Consider the following 8,874-nt stretch of genomic DNA (forward strand, 5'->3'; position numbering starts at 1 on the left):
CACCTGTGGGTGTGAGCAGCTCCTCAGGAGCTGGAGCCTAATGGAAAGTGTTCAACATGGACAGCAGGGATTATTTCAGGTTCTCTGCTACTCCCCCTAAGAGTCACATCCCTTCCCTCGCCCTCCTTTTTTTGGCCAATTCTGTATTTAATTCAGCCTTTGTTAGAGTGTGAGCTGAAGAACAAAAAGGATTCTTCACATCTGTACCGAGCTGTACAAAGTACTTTCACACACCCATATCACCCAATTTGTGCTCTGTCGTGTCCGAGTCTTCAGGACCCCATGGAGGGGGTATAGCTCAGGGGTAGAGCATTTGACTGCAGGACCCCATGGACTGTAGCACACCAGGTTCCTCGGTCCATGGGATCGCCCAGGCAAGAACTGGTTGCTGTTTCCTCCTCCAGAGGATCTTCCTGACTCAGGAATCAAACCCGAGTCTCCTGTGGCTCCTGCATTGGCAGGTGGATTCTTTGCCACTGAGCCACCTGGGCAGCCCCACTTATCTCACTGGAGCCCCATGAGAGCTACGTGAAGAGGCATCATTCTTCTCACTGAGGAGAAATTGTTTCTCTGAGAGATTACAAGTCTAGCTGGAGGCAGATTCAAATGCATGTCTCTGGCCCCAAGCTCGATGTTACTCCATGATCCAATGTGACGGATGAAATCTACTTTAACACGATTAAATATTATTTAACACTGACAACAACTCCAAAGGTGCTATTGCCCCTGTTTTTAACAAATGAGGCAACTGAGGCTCAGAGGTTAAATAATTTGTCATGCAGGAGTTAGGGGCAGAGCCTATCTGAATCCAAAGCTTGTGTGCAGAGGAGTCATTTGCCCAAGAAGACACAGTTCTGAAGGGGCAGCCTCAGAATTCAAATGCAACTCAAAAATCCCCAAATCCAGTGCTTTTTCAATCATCCTACACTGCCTGCCCCCAAGAACCTCTGGTGTGTGGCTCATTCATTCTGATTCAGGGAGATCTCAAGGACAAAGGCAGTTCTACTATTGAATTCGGTTCTGAGCTCAAGTTCTCTGTTCCCCTGGCTGACCTCTTGCTATTCACACTTGTCCCACTGTCTGCCAACATTCCTTGCCACTCCCACCCTTAGCTTCTGTGTTCAGCTCTTCTCCCTTCTTGAGTTTGGGGACACCCAGGCCTCTAATGATCTGTGGGATAACTGGGGGAAAAGTGAGCAGGGGTCCCTGTCCCTGTTGGGTCTCCCTTCTCTCTTCTAGCATCAGAACAATAGTCTTCCAAGCCCCCGGGGAGGGAAGTTCTCCAGAGGGAACTGCTCCAAATCCTGGCTCTGAGAACACAGACATTCCAGCCCTTTGGCCTCTGAAGTTTTCTGAAAAGAACAGTTGAACGTGCTGGCCAGAACAACATAACATGATGCTGGGCAGGATGGGACGATGAACCTGGGACTTTCCCCCACCCTTACTCCATGCACGTATCACTCCCCAAATCCATCTGAAAGAGATCCAGCAGATAATCACAGTTATACTGCACACTCCCATCAAGGACTTGGCTCAAGTATCTTATTCATACCTCACTCCCAAAGGTTGGAAGCAAGACACAGTATTCATAGGCAAAGAGAGTAGGGGAAAGGAGTAAATTTGGGCTGAAGACCCTTGATTTTTTTTATTAATTTATTTTTTTATTGAAGGATAATTGCTTTACAGAATTTTGTTGTTTTCTGTCAAACAACATGAATCAGACATAGGTACACATATACCCCCTCCCTTTCCAACCTCCCTCCCATCTCCCACCCCATCCCACCCCTGTAGATTGATACAGAGCCCCTGTTTGAGTTTCCTGAGCCATACAGCAAATTCCCATTGGCTATCTATTTCACATATGGTCATGTAAGTTTCCATGTTACTCTCTCCACACATCTCACCCTTTCCTCTCCACTCCCCGTGTCCATAAGTCTATTCTCTGTGTCTGTTTCTCCATTTCTGCCCTGTAAATACTTGAGTACTGCCCTGTAAATACTTCAGTGCTGCTGCTGCTGCTAAGTCGCTTCAGTCGTGTCCGACTCTGTGCAACCACATGTACTGCAGTCTACCAGGCTCCCCCGTCCCTGGGATTCTCCAGGCAAGAACACTGGAGTGGGCTGCCATGTCCTTCTCCAATGCATGAAAGTGAAAAGTGAAAGTGAAGTCACTCAGTCATGTCCGACCCTCAGCGACCCCATGGACTGCAGCCTACCAGGCTCTTTCATCCATGGGATTTTCCACGCAACAGTACTGGAGTGGGGTGCCATTGCCTTCTCTGAAATACTTTAGTACTGCCCTGTAAATACTTCAGTACTGCCCTGTAAATACTTCAGTACCATTTTTCTAGATTCTGTATATATGCATTAGAATACAATATTTATCTTTCTCTTTCTGACTCACTTCACTCTGTATAATAGGTTCTAGGTTCATCCACCTCATCCGAGCTGACTCAAATGCATTTCTTTTTATGGCTGAGTAATACTCCATTGTGTATATGTAACACAACTTCTTTATCCATTCATCTGTCATGGACAGCTAGGTTGCTTCCGTGTTCTAGCTATTGTAAATAGTGCTGCAATGAACAATGGGATACCTGTGTCTTTTTCAATTTTGGTTTCTTCAGGGTATATGCCTAGGAGTGGGATTGCTGGGTCATATGGTGGTTTTATTCCTAATTTTTTAAGGAATCTCCATACCATCTTCCATAGTGACTGTATCAATTTACATTCCCACCAACAGTACAAAAGCATTCACTTTTCTCCACACCCTCTCCAGCATTTATTGTTTGTAGACTTTTAGGGGCTCCCCTGGTGGCTCAGATGGTAAAGCATCTGCCTGCAATGCAGGAGACCCAGGTTTGATCCCTGGGTTGGGAAGATTCCCTGGAGAAGGAAATGGCAACCCACTCTTGTCTGGAAAATCCCATGGACAGAGGAGCCTGGTAGGTTATAGTCCATGGGGTTGCAAAGAGTCCAACAGGACTGAGTGACTCCACTTTGTTCTGACTGGTGTGAGGTGATAGCTCATTGTAGTTTTGATTTGTATTTCTTTAATAATGAGCAATGTTGAGCATCTTTTCATGTGTTTGTTAGCCATCTGTATGTCTTCTTCAGAGAAATATGTCTGTATAGGTCTTTTTCCCACTTTTTGATTGGGTTGTTTTTTTTCTGGCATTGAGTTCTATGAACTGCTTATGTATTTTGGAAATCAATCCTTTGTCACTTGTTTAATTTGCTATTATTTTCTCCCATTCTGAGGATTGTCTTTTCACCTTGCTTATAGTTTCCTTTGCTGTGCAAAAGCTTTTAAGTTTAATCAGGTCCCACTTGTTTACTTTTGTTTTCATTTCCGTTACTCTAGGAGGTGGGTCATAAAGGATCTTGCTTTGATTTATGTCATTGAGTGTTCTGCCTATGTTTTCCTCAAAGAGTTTTATAGTTTCTGGTCTTACATTTGGGTCTTTAATCCATTTTGAGTTTATCTTTGTGTATGGTGTTAGGAAGTGTCCTAATTTCATTATTTTACTTGTAGCTGTCCAGTTATCACAGCACCATTTATTGAAGAGGTTGTCTTTGCCCCATTGTATATTCTTGCCTCCTTTGTCAAAAATAAAGTATCCATAGGTGCATGGGTTTATTTCTGGGCTTTATATCTTGTTCCATTGGGCAATATTTCTGTTTTTGTGCCAGTACCATAGTGTCTTGATGACTGTAGCTTTGTGGTATAATCTGAAGTCAGGAAGGTTGATTCCTCCAGCTCCATTCTTCTCTCTCAAGACTGCTTTGGCTATTCAGGGTCTTTTGTGCTTCCATATAAATTGTGAATTTTTTTGTTCTAGTTCTGTGAAAAATGCCATTGGTAATTTGATAGGGATCACATTGAATCTGTAGATTGCATTTGGTAGTATAGTCATTTTCACAATATTATTCTTCCTACCCAGGAACATGGAATATCTCTCCATCTGTTTATGTCATCTTTGATTTCTTTCATCAGTGTCTTATAATTTTCTGTGTACAGTTCTTTTGCTTCCTTAGGTAAAATGATTCCTAGATATTTAATTCTTTTTGTTGCAATGATGAATGGGATTTATTTCTTAATTTCTCTGATTTTTCATGCTAGTATATAGAAAAGCAAGTGATTTCTGTGTATTGATTTTGTATCCTGCAACTTTGCTAAATTCACTGATTAGCTCAAGTAATGTTTTGGCTTTCCTGGTGGCTCAGAGGTTAAAGCGTCTGCCTGGAATGCGGGAGACCTAGGTTCGATCCCTGGCTTGGGAAGATCCCCTGGAGAAGGAAATGGCAACCCACTCCAGTACTCTTGCCTGGAGAATCCCATGGAGGGAGGAGCCTGGTAGGCTACAGTCCATGGGGTCACAAACAGTCGGACACAACTGAGCGACTTCACTTAGGGTTTTCTATGTACGATATCATGTCATCTGCAAACTGAGAGTTTTACTACTTTTCCGATCTGGATTCCTTTTATTTCTTTTTCTTCTCTAAATGCTATAGGACTTCCCAAACTATGTTGAATAATAGTGGTGAAAGTGGACATCCTTGTCTTGTTCTCTTGATCTCAGGGGGAATGTTTTCAGTTTTTCACCATTGAAAATAATGTTTGCTGTAGGATTATCAAGGTAAGGAGCAGTGGCTGCGCTTTGCTGGAGCAACCGTGAAGAGATACCCCACGCCCAAGGTAAGAGACACCCAAGTAAGAGGGTAGGTGTAGCAAGAGGGCATTAGAAGGCAGACACACTGAAACCATACTCACAGAAAACTAGTCAATCTAATCACACTAGGACCACAGCCTTGTCTAACTCAATGAAATTAAGCCATGCCCGTGGGGCAACCCAGGATGGGCGGGTCATGGTGGAGAGATCTGACAGAATGTGGTCCACTGGAGAAGGGAATGGCAAGCCACTTCAGTATTCTTGCCTTGAGAACCCCATGAACAGTATGAAAAGGCAAAATGATAGGATACTGAAAGAGGAACTCCCCAGGTCAGTAGGTGTCCAATATGCTAATGGAGATCAGTGGAGAAATAACTCCAGAAAGAATGAAGGGATGGAGCCAAAGCAAAAAGAATACCCAGCTGTGGATGTGACTGATGATAGAAGCAAGGTCCGATGCTGTAAAGAGCAATATTGCATAGGAACATGGAATGTCAGGTCCATGAATCAAGGCAAATTGGAAGTGGTCAAACAAGAGATGGCAAGAGTGAATGTCGACATTCTAGGAATCAGCGAACTGAAATGGACTGGAATGCGTGGATTTAACTCAGATGACCATTGTATCTACTACTGTGGGCAGGAATCCCTCAGAAGAAATGGAGTAGCCATCATGGTCAACAAAAGAGTCCGAAATGCAGTACTTGGATGCAATCTCAAAAACGACAGAATGATCTCTGTTCGTTTCCAAGGCAAACCATTCAATATCACAGTAATCCAAGTCTACGCCCCAACCAGTAATGCTGAAGAAGCTGAAGTTGAATGGTTCTATGAAGACCTACAAGACCTTTTAGAACTAACACCCAAAAAAGATATTCTTTTCATTATAGGGGACTGAAATGCAAAAGTAGGAAGTCAAGAAACACCTGGAGTAACAGGCAAATTTGGCCTTGGAATATGGAATGAAGCAGGGCAAAGACTAATAGAGTTTTGCCAAGAAAATGCACTGGTCATAACAAACACCCTCTTCCAACAACACAGGAGAAAACTCTATACATGGACATCACCAGATGGTCAACACTGAAATCAGATTGATTATATTCTTTGCAGCCAAAGATGGAGAAGCTCTATACAGTCAGCAAAAACAAGACCAGGAGCTGACTGTGGCTCAGACCATGATATTCTTATTGCCAAATTCAGACTAAAATTGAAGAAAGTAGGGAAAACCACTAGACCATTCAGGTATGACCTAAATCAAATCCCTTATGATTATACAGTGGAAGTGAGAAATAGATTTAAGGGCCTAGATCTGATAGATAGAGTGCCTGATGAACTATGGAATGAGGTTCGTGACACTGTACAGGAGACAGGGATCAAGACCATCCCCATGGAAAAGAAATGCAAAAAAGCAAAATGGCTGTCTGGGGAGGCCTTACAAACAGCTGTGAAAAGAAGAGAAGCAAAAAGCAAAGGAGAAAAGGAAAGATATAAGCATCTGAATGCAGAGTTCCAAAGAATAGCAAGGAGAGATAAGAAAGCCTTCCTCAGTGATCAATGCAAAGAAATAGAGGAAAACAACAGAATGGGAAAGACTAGAGATCTCTTCAAGAAAATTAGAGATACCAAGGGAACATTTCATGCAAAGATGGGCTCCATAAAGGACAGAAATGGTATGGACCTAACAGAAGCAGAAGATATTAAGAAGAGGTGGGAAGAATACACAGAAGAACTGTACAAAAAAAGATCTTCACGACCCAGATAATCACAATGGTGTGATCACTGACCTAGAGCCAGACATCCTGGAATGTGAAGTCAAGTGGGCCTTGGAAAGCATCACTACGAACAAAGCTAGTGGAGGTGATGGAATTCCAGTTGAGCTATTTCAAATCCTGAAAGATGATGCTGTGAAAGTGCTGCACTCCATATGCCAGCAAATTTGGAAAACTCAGCAGTGGCCACAGGACTGGAAAAGGTCAGTTTTCATTCCAATCCCAAAGAAAGGCAATTCCAAAGAATACTCAAACTACCGCACAATTGCACTCATCTCACACGCTAGTAAAGTAATGCTCAAAATTCTCCAAGCCAGGCCTCAGCAATATGTGCACCGTGAACTTCCAGATATTCAAGCTGGTTTTAGAAAAGGCAGAGGAACCAGAGATCAAATTGCCAACATCCACTGGATCATGGAAAAAGGAAGAGAGTTCCAGAAAAACATCTTTTCTGCTTTATTGACTATGCCAAAGCCTTTGACTGTGTGGATCACAATAAACTGTGGAAAATTCTGAAAGAGATGGGAATACCAGACCACCTGATCTGCCTCTTGAGAAATTTGTATGCAGGTCAGGAAGCAACAGTTAGAACTGGACATGGAACAACAGACTGGTTCCAAATAGGAAAAGGAGTATGTCAAGGCTGTATATTGTCACCCTGCTTGTTTAACTTCTATGCAGAATACATTATGAGAAATGCTGGACTGGAAGAAACACAAGCTGGAAGCAAGATTGCCAGGAGAAATATCAATAACCTCAGATATGCAGATGACAGCACCCTTATGGCAGAAAGTGAAGAGGAACTCAAAAGCCTCTGATGAAAGTGAAAGTGGAGAGTGAAAAAGTTGGCTTAAAGCTCAACATTCAGAAAATGAAGATCATGGCATCCGGTCCCATCAGTTCATGGGAAATAGATGGGGAAACAGCGGAAACAGTGTCAGACTTTATTTTTGGGGGCTCCAAAATCACTGCAGATGGTGACTGCAGCCATGAAATTAAAAGACACTTACTCCTTGGAAGGAAAGTTATGGCCAACCTAGATGGCATATTCAAAAGCAGAGACATTACTTTGCCAACAAAGGTCCATCTAGTCAAGGCTATGGTTTTTCCTGTGGTCATGTATGGATGTGAGAGTTGGACTGTGAAGAAGGCTGAGTGCCGAAGAATTGATGCTTTTGAACTGTGGTGTTGGAGAAGACTCGTGAGAGTCCCTTGGACTGCAAGGAGATCCAACCAGTCCATTCTGAAGGAGATCAGCCCTGGGATTTCTTTGGAAGGAATGATGCTAAAGCTGAAACTCCAGTACTTTGGCCACCTCATGCGAAGAGTTGACTCATTGGAAAAGACTCTGATGCTGGGAGGGATTGGGGGCAGGAGGAGAAGGGGATGACAGAGGATGAGATGGCAGGATGGCATCACCGACTCAATGGACGTGAGTCCACCAACTCCAGGAGTTGGTGATGGACAGGGAGGCCTGGCGTGCTGCGATTCATGGGGTCGCAAACAGTGGGACACGACTGAGCGACTGAACTGAACTGATGTTGAGGTAGGTTCCTCTCTGCCCATTTTTTGAAGAATTTTAATCATAAATGGCTGCTGAATTTTGTCAAAAGCTTTTTCTGCATCTATTGAGATTATCATATGGTTTTTATCTTTCAATTTGTTAATATGGTGTATCACATTGATTGATTCGCGTATATTGAAGAATCCTTGCATTCCTGGAATAAACCCAACTTGATCATGGTGTGTGAGCTTTTTGATGTGTTGCTGAATTCTGTTTGCTAAAATTTTGTTTAGGATTTTTGCATCTATTTTCATTAGTGATATTGGCCTGTAGTTTTGTGTGTGTATGTTGTCTATGTCTGGTTTTGGTATCAGGGTGATGGTGGCCTCATAGAATGAGTTTGGAAGTGCTCCTTCCTCTGCAATTTTTTGGAAGAGTTTTAGAAGGATAGGCCTTAGCTCTTCTCTAAATGTGTGATAGAATTCTTGTGTAAAGCCATCTGGTCCTGGGCTTTTGCTTTGGGGGAGTTTTTTTGTTTGTTTTGTTTTGTTTTGTTTTTTTATCACAGCTTCAATTAAGTTGTAATTGGGTTGTTCATAATTTCCATTTCTTCCTGGTTCAGTCTTGGAAGATTGAACTTTTCTAAAAATCTGTCCTTTTCTTCCAGGTTATCCATTTTATTGCTATATAGTTGTTCATAATAGTCTCTTATAATCCTTTGTATTTCTGCATTATCTGTTGTAACCTCTCCTTTTTCATTTCTAATTTTGTTGATTTGATTCTTCTCTCTTTTTTTCTTGATGAGTCTGGCTAAAGGTTTGTCAATTTTGTTTATCTTATCAAAGAACCAGCTTTTAGTTTTATTAATCTTTACTATTGTTTCTTTCATTTCTTTTTCACATATTTCTGCTCTGATCTTTATGATTTCTTTC

At 42.3% G+C, this 8,874-nt stretch overlaps 1 non-coding gene across 1 annotated transcript; it reads left to right on the plus strand.

The window, feature by feature from the left end:
• Positions 1-4,211: 4,211 nt before the first annotated feature.
• TRNAS-GGA lies at positions 4,212-4,283 on the plus strand. The gene has a single exon. It is a non-coding gene; the product is annotated as a tRNA-Ser (tRNA).
• Positions 4,284-8,874: the final 4,591 nt, after the last annotated feature.

Source organism: Bubalus bubalis, chromosome 5 (assembly GCF_019923935.1).
Source record: "Bubalus bubalis isolate 160015118507 breed Murrah chromosome 5, NDDB_SH_1, whole genome shotgun sequence".
Lineage (NCBI taxonomy): Eukaryota > Metazoa > Chordata > Mammalia > Artiodactyla > Bovidae > Bubalus > Bubalus bubalis.